We start from the raw sequence: 13,071 nt of genomic DNA on the forward strand, positions 1-13,071 counted from the left end.
GGGAGTGATTTACAGTCTCTGCTTAAAGTGCATTTTAAAGATGATTTTTATTTTTTGGACCTCAAATGCATGTATTTAGATTTTAATTCTTAGATAAGAACACACTATCATTGTTTAGTCCATGCATGATCATTTTCATTTTATTTACTTTGATTTGTTTATGTAGGCATTTCTGTAATGAACTCCCACGAATCCACCATGGAGCTAGAATATTACCTATAACTAGTCGGCTCCTCACCTTTCCCATCCCCATCCAAACCAAAAGGATACACCATCCTGAATTTCAAGCTTACAATTGCTTTGCTTTTTTCCATTTAAAAAAAAATTGTGGTGCTCGCTTCGGCAGCACATATACTAAAATTGGAACGATACAGAGAAGATTAGCATGGCCCCTGCGCAAGGATGACACGCAGATTCGTGAAGCGTTCCATATTTTTACAAAGAAAAAAAAAAAAAAATTGTGGTAAAATACACATCACATAAAATTTAATGTGTTAACCATTTTAAAAATATTTATTTCTTTACTATTTATTTGGCTGTGCCAAGGTCTTAGTTGCGGCATGAGGGATCTAGTTCCCTGACCAGGGATTGAATCCAGGCCCCAGCAGTGAAAGCACGGAGTCCTAACCACTAACCTAACTAGTGGACCTCCAGGCAATTCCCATTTGCCCATGTTTTATTGGGTAGGTTTTTGTTGTTGTCGTTGAGTTGTAGAGGTTCTTTATCTAGTCTTCATATTAATCCTTTATCAAATAAACGCTTTGCAAAATTTTTCTCCTTATCTATGGGTTACGTTTTCACTCTGTTGATTGTGTCCTTTGATGAACAAAAGTTTTTCATTTTGATGTAGTTCAATTTATTTTTTTATCTGTGCTTCTGGTTTCATATCCGTACAGCCCTTGCTTTTTAAAAATGGTTTATCATGTATATGGGTGCCTACTTGTGGCTCAGCTGGTAAAGAATCTGCCTGCAGTGCAGGAGACCTGGGTTTAATCCCTGAGTTGGGAAGATCCCTTGGAGAAGGGAAAGGCTACCCACTCCAGTATTCTGGCCTGGAGAATTCCATGGACTGTATAGTCCATGGGGTTGCAAAGAGTCGGACATGACTGAACAACTCTCACTTTCAAACAATGTATTGTTTTCTTTGCTTTAAAGTCTTATAAAATGTATATTGCATTCTATATGGTCATCTGATAAGTACTTTTCCCCCCTCATCATTATGCTCTCCAGCTTCATACCTATTGTCTAACACCTAGAGCTATAGTTCATTTATTTTCAGAGCTGTATAATAGTCTATGGTGTAAATATACCAAAGTTAATTCATTCATTCTTCTACCAACATGCATTGCATCAATTCTAGTTTTTTTCTACACTGCACAATACATGTGTGAACACTTCCTATGTGTCTCTTGGTGCATGTGTATAAGAGTCCTCTCAGCTATCCACCTAGGAGTCACCGGGCCCTAGGATTTAAGAATGCTCAAATGTACACAATAATTCCAAATTATTTCAAAGTAGTTAAATCAATTTACACACTCACCAGCAATATTTATGCGGTCATATTAATCCATATCTTCTTAACACTGGGTATAGTCAGATTTCTTAATTTTTGTCATGGATGTTAAATGTTATCTCATTGTGGTCTTGATTTGCATTTCCCTGATTAATATGGAAATTAATGTACTTATTGACCATATGTATTTTCTTTTTTGTAAAATGCCTGTTTGTGTCTTTTGCCCATATTCTGATAAAGTTGTTTATTTTTTTCTTGATAGATTTGAAGACATTCTTTATGCATTCTTGGCAGCAATTCTTTGTTTGGATACATATGTTATAAATATTTTCTCCCTTTTTTCCTCTCTTTTACAGTGTCTGCTGATGAATAAGTGCTCTTAATTTAAATGCAACATACAAATCTTTTCTTTCAGAGTTAGAATTTTTTGGCATCTTGTCTAAGAAATCTTTCCCTATTCTAAAATTTGAAAGATATTCCCTATATTTTTAAAAAATGTTTTTAAGTTTTACTCCAGGCATTCAGGTCTATAAAACTGAGTTGATTTTTTGGTATTGATTTGAGGGAGAGATGCAATTTATTACTTTTTTCCCCATATAGATAATTCATTTGTCCAGTTCCATTTATCAGAGTATCAGAGGCAGAATGTTGTTATTCAGTCATTAAGTTGTGTCCAACTCTTTGCAACCCCATGGACTGCAGCACAGCAGGCTCCTCTGTCCTCCACCATCTCCCAGAGTTTCTCAAATTCATGTCCATTGAGTCAGTGATGCCAGCCAACCATCTCATCCTCTGTCATCCCCTTCTCCTCCTGCCTTCAATCTTCCCCAGCATCAGGGTCTTTTTCAATGAGTTGCCTCTTCGCATCAGGTGGCCAAAGTACTGGAGCTTCAGCTTCAGCATCAGTCCTTCCAATGAATATTCAGGGTTGATTTTCTTTAGAATTGACTGGTTTGATCTCCTTCCTGTCAAAGGGACTCTCAAGTGTCTTCTCAGCAGAATGTGAGAAACAGACAATTCAATAATTAGAGATGGGCATGGGAAAAAGCCCTTGAGCCTCAGGGAAATCTGCTGAGGTTTCTCCCTTAACAATAATTGACAAGTGAGGGGAGACTGCTTTCTTGCATATTGTCATATAAGGATTTGATGCGAGGGGCTGCTGCAGCCACTGTGTCCCCAGAGGGGAACATTGTTGATGCACAGAAGATGGACAACTGGAAATCTGTGAAGGACTAAAGTCTCTGATGACATTCACAGAACAACTGAACCAACTCTAGAAGCAAGGATCTGGCACATATTAGGCCCTTGACAAGTGTCTTGGAATAAGTAAATGAATGAATACATGACCACACAGGACCACTTCCTGCACCTCGTAGAACCGAGTTCTTTTCTGTCTCTGTGCCTTTGCATTTTCTGTTCCTCCTACGTGGAACACCATCCCCTCACCATCTCCATCTCCTAAAATGTGGCTTATCCTCCAAGACTCATCTGGAATGCCACCTTTCCCCTGAAACTTATTCTAACCTCCTTTGAATATTCATAGCACTTTGTACTTATCACATCTGTCTTTTTGAACTTTTGACTTTATCTTTGGCCAAACCCCTTGCATGTGGGATCTTAGTTTTCCAACCAGAGATGGAACCTGTGTCTCCTGCAGTGGAAGCATGGAGTCCTAACCATTGTACCGGAATGTACAATGTACAATGTAACCAAGGAATTCCACTGAATTTTTTATTTTAATTTATTTTTAATTGGAGAGTGATTGCTTTACAATGTTGCCCTTAAACTTATGACTTTTAATTAGTTATGCCCCACAAGTCTTGTTCTTTTATATAAAAGATTTGGAAGTGCTTATAAGAATATAAAAATAGAGAATACAAAAATATAACTAAAATTTTAAAAATTGAGCCCCCAAATCTTTAAACTAGAACATAAGACCAAAGCAGGTAGGGTCTTGGAAAGCATTTATGTAAGCCATGGAGTCCACAGTGATTAAATATGAGCTCACAGTGATTAAATATGAGCTAATTCTTGTGAATCTATAATAGCTCCTCCTGATTCAGAACTAAATACATCCCTGAGAGGTTATTTGAAATACCATCTTTGTCATATCATTTTTCTTTTTCTAATGTGGAAACTACGTGTAAATAGTTCTTGGCTTTTTTATTCTGGTCCGCTAATCCGTCTGTGTAGTACCAATACTGTTTTAATTTTTGTTGTCCTATGAAATATTCCAAAAACAAGTAGGGTAAGTTCCCTATTGTAACTCTTCTCAGGCTATCTGCTTGGGGATCTGGTCACAGTTTGATTGTATTTAAATATTTGTCTTAGATACCCCATGGTGATGGTGGTGGTTTAGTCACTAAGATATGTCTGACTCTTGTGACCCCATGACTGTAGCCCGCCAGGTTCCTCTGTCTGTGGAATTTTCCAGGCAAGAATACTGGAGTGGGTTGCCATTTCCTTCTGCAGGTGATCTTCCCGACCCAGGGATTGAACCCAGTTCTCCTGGATTGCAGGCGGATTCTTTATCGACTGAGCCACCAGAGAAGCAGATACCCCAGGCAGAAGTAAATTACCTCTGAGGGTCAGAATGCCAGAATCAGGGGTTTTCCTAGACCTGCCAGAATGCATGCCAATCTGACTGGAAAATTCCCCACTAATTTGTTCATAAAGAAATGGATGGTGTTAAACAATAATGTGTGACAATGATCTTCGAGAAACATTATATTTCTGCTTTGAGGGATGGTGTTATAGAGATATCCTGTTGCCTTTTCCTTGCAAACTGTTCTACTTGGACTAGATACTGGGAAACAGGGAAGAGTGACCATTTTCCACAGCTATGTCACCCACATCCTGCTGCAGTTGGGGTATGTTGATTTGAGAAGAGCAAGGGGCTTTAGAAATCCACTTGTAACACTGCTCTGTAAGATTTTGTTTTAAATTTTTATCTATTATTTTTTCAGACCTGCACAGTCATTATAGAAAATATACTCCTTTCAAAATAACTATTGTTGGGACTTCCCTGATGGTCCAGTGGCTAATCCTCTGTGGTCCCAATGCAGAGGGGCTGGGTTCTATCCCTGAACTAGATCCCACATGCCACAACTAAGACTTCACATGTTGCAACTAAAAAGATTTCACAAATAAATATTTTTAAAAATAAAATAACTAGGGATTTCTCTGGTGGTCTGGTAGCTAAGCCTCTGTGCTCCCAATGCAGGGGGCCTAGGTTCGATCCCTGGCCAGGGAACTAGATCCCACATACTGCAACTAAGACCCAGTGCAGACAAATAAAAATAATTAAAAATAAAATAAAATAACTTGTTAACATTTTCATGACTTTCCTCAAGTCTGTTTTTTATATATAACTGAGATCTTTCAGTATATACACATTGATTCTGTAACATCAACTTATTGTATAATTAAAATAATACACAAATATAATTTTCATAGCCATGTAAAGTGGTTATGAAATAACTTATTAAACCATTCTCCTATTGCAGTATATTTCAGTTCCAAGCTTTCATTTTTATAAATGTATCAGGCTCTAGACTTAGCTGATATGTGAAGAAAAAATACAGTTCTTTCATTTTTCCCTGTCTTCCTAAGTCCTATTTTCTGGCTGGTGTGAGTCTCCCAGCCTCTAAGAAAAAAAAAGAAAGTTTCCTTTACATGCAAGGCTCAGGCTTTCTTTTTTTTTTTTTTATAATTTTATTTATTTATGATTTGGCTGCACTGGGTCTTAGTTGTGGCACATGGGATCTAGTTCCCTGACCAAGGACTGAACCCTGGCCCCCTTCATTGGGAGCTTGGAGTCTTAGCCACTGGACCACCAGGGAAGTCCCAAGGCTCAGGCTTTCTAAGAAAAATGGTCTGTGTTCCACTGCTGTGCAAGATGGTGACTGAGGAGCAGAAGGGGACGGGGTGTGGCTTCTGGGACCCAGGACAGGGATGGAAGGGAGACTCAGGGGCCCTCGCCATCATTGGCTCAGGTCCTTTCTGAATGTGGGGGATGTCACGTCACAGTGATCCTCTCCAGCAACTTCACCAGGTACTCTCAAATCAAATCAAGATGGCAAGGTGGAAGGACATGTGCCTATCTCCTCCTGCGAGAGCGCTGAAATCACCACTAGCTGTTGAACGACCATTGACAAGAGGGTGCTGGAGCCCACCAGGCACTCTCGGCTAGGTCAGGATCTCATCCTCCCAGGTGTGTGCGGCAGTACCCCTGGGAGCTTTAATGGCCGGGCCCCTTCACCTGCCAAACTACGCCTTAATTTGATGTGACTGTGCCTCATATTGATGTAGGACTTTCTTTTTTTCTATTTGATGCGGACCATTTTTTAAAAGTTTTTATTGAATTTGTTTCCATTATATGTTTCGGTTTTGGGTCCGTGAAGCATGTGGGATCTTAGGTCCCCCACCAGAGATCTAACCCACACTCCCTGAATTGGAAGGGAGAGTCTTAACCACTGGACCACCAGGGAAGTCCCATAGGACTTTCTTTGAGGAAGCTGCCCCCAGAAGCTCCAAAGCAAGAAGAGAGGCATAGCCCCCTTCATCATGGGTGTCACTGTGTTACTGACTTACCAAGCTTGGGTCTCATTTCTGCCTGTCTTGCTCTCCTCCTCTCCCCCTTCATGGCTTTCATTGCCTACCTTCCCCAGGGCCTGAGACAGGTGACATTCTGCCCTGCTCTGCCTCACCTCCCTCCAGGGTGGGGCAGCAAGACACCTGGCCTGCCTTCCAGAGCCAGAAAGATTATCTTCTCTTAGAGAGAGAGGACCCCACAGGTTGAAGCCTCTGGGTGTGGCTGTTGAAATGCTTAAAGGATAATGTGCCTAGTATCAAAAGAAAAGAATTTAGATCTTCTCTTAAGACAAACACTCATTTTGCAAGGCTAATATCGTGCTGCATAATTTTATTTTGAATGTCAGAAGCTGGATATTAATTCCTTCTCTCTTCAGTCTTTCCATGATTTTGCATTTCACTGAAATGAATGACATCAGTTGTCAAATGCACTGTTATTTTAGGTACTCCTAAGGAAGAAAAACAAGCTGCTAATTGTGTTATGCACAATGCTTTCTTATCATTTAGAATGTTGGTTTATATTTATCGAAAAAGCTCTTTTTAGACTTATTTAGACATACATTTTTATAATGGATCACTCTTGTGCATAGGTAAAAAGGAAAATACAAGCAAAGTAAATTGGAAAGTATTACTGTAACTTCTTTACAGAAGAAGCTGATGCAGAGAATGTTTCTTCTGAATCCCTTTCAACTCAGAGTTAGTGATGATCATGTCTTTCCCCACCGTATTGTTGTCTGTGCATCAAGAGTGTTGTTGACACAGGATCTCTTAACCCAGATCTAAGAGATCTGCTACAGCTTCCGGGATTTTCTTATAAATTGATGACACCGATCCTGCAAGTTTTTATGCTGCTCCTTCCCAATCTTTAAAAAAGTTTGCAGTGTCAGTCACTCAGTTGTGTCCAATTCTTTGCACCCTCATGGACTGTAGCCCACCAAGCTCCTCTGTTCATGGCAAGAATACTGGAGTGGGTTGCCATTTCTTTCTCCAGGGGATCTTCTTGACCCAGGGATCAAACTGCAGTCTCCTGCATTGCAGGCAGATTCTTTACCGTCTGAGCCACCAGGGAAGCTCTCCCCAAAAAGGCTTGTAGAAGATATCAATAGGTTGCCAGACCAAGTTTGGGTATGTGCAGATAATGACAATCATATTATGGCTGTTGCCTAGCCAACAACTGTTGTCAGTCAACACTGATTGTAGAACACACCCAAATTTCAAAGAAAGAAATGTCCTTCCCCCTCCTCCCCCCGCTGCACTGTGAGGCATGTGGGATCTTAGTTCTCCCACCAGTTATCAAGCCCATGCCCCTTGAAGTGGAAGTACAGTCTTAACCACTAACTGCCAGGGAAATCCCGAAATGTAAGTCTTAGAAATTATGAATTACAATGAAATTTACTAGTACTGTTTCTCCTTTTCACACCTCCTCTACCACCTCTAGGCAGCTGAATGCTTCAAGCCAAACAGAAAGAAAGGCATGTACTTGGAAAGATGATTTGGTACTTTCTCAGGTATGAATTCTATTACGTAAGTGCTGATACAAAGGAAATCTTTGAAATAAAACTGACTGCTATTCTGTTGTTTCTTCAGATAAAGTCCTAGAACAGTTTTAGATACTTAAAAATAAGACTGATTATTCTTTTCATGAGGGCTTCTCAGGTGGCTCAGTGGGTAAAGAATTCACCTACAATGCGGGAGACACAGGCTCAATCCCTGGGTTGGGAAGATCCCCTGGAGCGGGGCATGGAAACCCACTCCAGTATTCTTGCCTGGGGAATCCCATGAACAGAGGAGCCTGGCGGTTACAGTCCATGGGGTTGCAGAGAGTCCGACATGACTGAAGCGACTGAGCAGGCATACATTCTTTTCATAAGTAAACATCACAGTTATTGGATCAGACAAGAGATAGGCAGACACGCACACATGTGTGCATGCCCCCATGTGTGCATATATGTGTACACACAGGAACACTATGCAACACTGGGAAACAAGGAGTGTTCTGGACTTGATGAGGAACTACTTGAAAGAAGGAGAATGAGGCTAGACTAAAGCAGGAAACCACAACACCAACCACATGCAAAAGAAGATTGCTGTAGAGGCTCTAAGCTGGAATGTTAGGCACGGGAAAGAGAAGAAAGCTCTAGGGGTGCTTGAATATGATCTGCTGAGGCATCGCAGTAGGAATAGGAGATGAATTCTTAGGTTCTTCCCTTGTTTGTGGCAAAGAGGACAGCAGAGGCAGCTGCCTGCAGTCAGGAGTAGTGAGATGGACACTTGAGCTAAAAAATCAGGACAGGGACTTCCCTGGCAGTCTGGTGGTTAAAACTCTGCTCCTATTGCAGGGGGCCCAGGTTCAGTCCCTGGTTAGGGAACTAGATCCCACATACCACAACTGAAGATGCTGCATGCCACAGCTAAGACTCAGTAAAGCCAAAAGAAAACAAAAAACCTTACGTAAAATGCCCCTAAAAACATAAAGACACACAAATGTTAAAGGTAAAAGAATGGATAAAGATGTATCAGGCAAATATAAACTAAAAGAAAGATGGGTGTAATCATATTATTAGATGAAATGGTCTTTAAGACAAAGAATGTTGTTAAGAGGGAGACGTTCACCATATGATGACACATAATTCTCTAAGAAGTTATAGCAACTTTAAACTTGTATGCAAGTAATAAAGTATATAAGACAAAATGGATAAAGACATAGGGGGGAATTCTTTTTTTTTATTTGGCCATGCTATATAGCTGGTGAGATCTCAGTTCCCTGACCAGGGATTGAACCCTGGCCACAGAAGTGAAAGCACCAAATTCTAACCACTAGTCCACCAGGGAACTTCTGGAATTCATAAATATATCATCAAAGTGGGAGATTTCAACATACCTCTCTTGAATATTGATGGATCAAGCAGAAGAATATTTATCAAAGATATAAAAAATGTGAACATGATTAACAAATTTGATATAATAATAAATATGGGGCCTGTATCTAACAGTGAGAGAAAGCAATTTCTTTTTTTCAATCACCCAAAACACTTAACAAAAATTGATAAAGAAAACCTCAACACATTTTTCAATACATTGGTGTTATGTAGATTCTAATCTCTGGGTAAAACTTCATTAAGTTAGAAGTTAATTACAAAAAAGTAAGTTAAAAATCCCTACTTATTTGGAAATCTTTAAACATACTACTAAACAGCATGTATAAAATTAGTCATCTGGGCTTCCCTGCTGGTTCAGTGGTAAAGAATTTGCCTGCAATGCAGGAAACCTGGATTCATTCCCTCTGTCAGGAAGATCCCCTGAAGAAGGGAATGGCTACCCACTCCAGTATTCTTGTCCGGAGAATTCCATGGAGAGAGGAGCCTGGCAGACTACAGTCCATGGAGTCACACAGAGTTGGACACAACTGAGAGACTCGCACACACACACACACACACACACACTCACACACAATTAGTCATCATGGAAATTTAAAATAACCAAAATAGAATGATAGAAAATATTGTACTCAAATTGCATGAGGTACATACAGCAAATCTTTCTACAGCTCCAAGTTGTTTAAATATTTACATTGGAGTAGAGGAAGGGTTTAAAATTACTGAGCTAAGTGGTCACGTTAAGAAACTAGAAATAGAACAACAAAATAAAACAAAAAAGATAACAAAAGCAGAAACCAATAAAAGATTTACAAAAATGATTCAACAGAGTTGATCAAAAAGTGAATATTGGTTCTTTGAAAAAGAATAAAATTAGATTTCCCTGGTGGCTCAGTGGTAAAGAATCCACCTGCCAATGCAGGAGACACAGGTTCGATCTATGGTCCGGAAAGATCGCACATGCCCCAGAATAGCTAAGCCCATGTACCACAGCTGTTGAGTCTGTGCTCTGAAGCTCAGTGCAGCAACTACGGAAGCCTGTGCACCCCAGAGTTCATGCTCCACAACAACAGAAGCCCTTGCGTGGCGACTGGAGAGCAGCACCCGTTCACCACAAGTAGAGAAAAGCACACATGGCAACGAAAACCCAGCACAGGCAAAATAAATAAATAACAAAAAAAAGAAGAAGAAGAAGAAGAAAATTGACAGGACTTCCCTGGCAGCCCAGGGGTTAAGACTCCGCACTTCCATGCAAAGGGTCCAGGTTTGCTCCCTGGAAGGGAAGGAACTAAGATCCCAAATGTTGAACCAACGTGACAAAATAAATAAATAAAAGAATTTTTTAGAAAGAATAAAATTGACAAGCTTCTAGCAATGTTGATCACGACAAAAGATACAGATAAGACGCAAACAAGTACTGTGAATGTAAATAGAGACATAATCACAGATAAAGTATAGGTTAAAAGGGCAAGAGGCTGTGATTAACAACTATTCACCAACAATTTTCAGAACTTGGACAAAATATTCAGATTTTCCAAAAAATATATTTAATCATAACTGACTCAAGAAGAAATGAAATATTAGAGTAGTCTTATTGAGGTAGGAAATAGAGGGACCCCTGGGCTGGATATCTGGTGTTTGTCAAATGGAGTAAAACCGAAGCTCAGTTCTTACCCAGACACTCCAAGGACAAAGACGGTGGCAGAAGCTGAGCTCTGTTAAAGCAGAGATAAGGTTACCACTCCTGAGGTCAAGGAAGACTTCCCTTCTGCACATGTGCAGGAAGATTCCTTGGGGGTCAAAAAGGAATGGGGCAGCACCCCATAAGAATGGACATGCACCCACAGCCCTCTGTGGTGGGATCTATCTTAGCAAAAAGATGCACACACATGTTGGGGGGTATCCTAGGACCATTGAGGTGTGAAGAAAGAAAAAAGGTAGTTGGCCAAAGGTAAACAAGACCCTGAAGGACTGTCCTGTATAAGTGATTTACATCACCTCTTTACTGTGCTCCTGCTCATTAGAGAGGATGCCCTATCTCTGGGGTGTTAGCTCAGCCCTGCTTCTGTCTTAAATAAACAAACTGGTTCTCTGTGTGCCATGTTGTACTTTGTCTCTAAAGATAAACTTTGTACCTATTTTGATACTTCTTGCCTCCTTGAAACATTCTTGTTTCCAGTGCGGGCAAGAGCCAGGGGAACTTTGCTGTTTATCCAGAGATAAAATCTCCTGGCTAGCCCTTGGTGGTCTAGTGGCAAGGACTCCTGGTTTTCACCCAGGCTATCCAGGTTCAATTCCTGGGCAGGGAACTAAGATCTCTCTCCTGGACCACTCATTACTATCTTTCTAAGATCATTATAACTTTTTAAAATTAATCAGTGGTTGAAATCTTTCCATTCAGTAAATCCCAGGCACAAAGTTTTGGTTTTCTCTTTTTTTTAGGCCCAAAGTTTTTAAGGAAAGGTCTATCAAAAAAAAGAAAAGGTCTATCAAACTTTCAAAGAACAGATCAACCCAAATTAATACAAACTCTTTCACACTCACTTTACAGGGCCAACATAATTTTGATGCTAAGGAGATTATGAGAAAGGACAATAATATAAATATAGATGTAAGAATTCTAAATAAAATATTATCAAACCAAACCCAAATTGTATAAGAAATATAATACACAATGACCAAGGTGCATTTATCCAAAGAATGAAAGAATGATTAGAAAATCTACAAATGTAATTTACTAAGTTAAAAGATTCAGAAATCCTTGTAAATACTTAATAGATACAGAAAAAGTATTTGATAAAATTCAATATTCACACATTATTTTTTAACTCATAGTAAATTAGAAACAGAAACTTTCTAAATCTGCTTAAATATGTCTATTTTTAAAAAATGGGAAAAAAAATGGGACTTTCCTGGTGGTCCAGTGGCTAAGACTCTGCACACCCAATGCAGGGTCCCTGGTTCAATTCCTGATCGGGAACTAGATCCCATGTACCGCAACTAAGCATTCACACATTGCAACTAAAGATCCCACATGCCAAAACTAAGACCCAGCACAGCCAAATAAATAAATATTAAAAAAAATAATAACAGAGCAAATGTGATTCTAAGGGGATACTTTAAAAGTATTCCCTTTAAACTCAGAAACGAGATAAGAATGCCCACTATCATTATTTTTAATCAATATTGTATGTGAGGTTTTAGTCAATGTAATAATGTGAGAAAAATAAATTAAAGGCATATGATTGGGAAAAAAAGAAATAAAGTTTTTATTATTTGTAAATAATAATATAGAAACCCCCAAAGAATCTACAGATAAATCATTAGAAACAACAGGAGAGTTTAACAAAATGGAAATATATAAGACTAATATACAAAAGGTTAGTTGCATTTTTATACCCCAGCAGTAAACAGCTAGAAAATGTAATTAAAGAAAAAATATTAAAAGACTTCTAAGACAAAATAATAAATCTCTATTGGAACATACTTTAAAAGACCTAAATAAGTAGAGAGATATATCACACTTATGGATAGAAAGGCATATTATTCTAAAATGTCAATCTTCCCCAAATTGATCTATAGTTGATGCAGTTTCAATCAATATCTCAATATGGTTTTCCATAGAATTTGTTAAGATTATCCCAAAATGTACATGAAAAGTAAAAGTCCAAAGATAGCCAGGACATTCCTAAAGACAGAATGAATAGTTTTATGTGATAGGTAAGTGGAAAAGGAGCTGAAAAAATGGATATCTATGTAGGGAAAAATTGAACCCCTGCTCATATGATATGTAGAACTCAATTACAAAAAATCAAGACTTCAGAGACTTCCCTGGTTATCCAATGGTTACAACTCTGCGCTTCCAATGAAGGGGACATGGGTTGTATTCCTGGTTGGGGAAGTAAGATCCCCCATGCCCCGTGGTGTGACCAAACAAAAAAGGAAATTAAAAAAAAAAAAAATTAAGAATTTAGATTCCAAAGCAAAATGGGAAAATTTTTAGCCGAGAGCTTAAAGACCCATCCTTTACAACGTGGAGGAGGGAAAATTTTCTCAAACAAGCTATGAAAAACATTGACAATAAAATAT

At 39.1% G+C, this 13,071-nt stretch overlaps 1 non-coding gene across 1 annotated transcript; it reads left to right on the plus strand.

Moving 5' to 3' along the window:
• The first annotated feature begins 330 nt into the window (after window positions 1-330).
• Window positions 331-437, plus strand: LOC122707285. The gene has a single exon (XR_006344797.1). It is a non-coding gene; the product is annotated as a U6 spliceosomal RNA (small nuclear RNA).
• Window positions 438-13,071: the final 12,634 nt, after the last annotated feature.

This window comes from Cervus elaphus, chromosome 13 (assembly GCF_910594005.1).
Source record: "Cervus elaphus chromosome 13, mCerEla1.1, whole genome shotgun sequence".
In the NCBI taxonomy this organism is placed as follows: domain Eukaryota; kingdom Metazoa; phylum Chordata; class Mammalia; order Artiodactyla; family Cervidae; genus Cervus; species Cervus elaphus.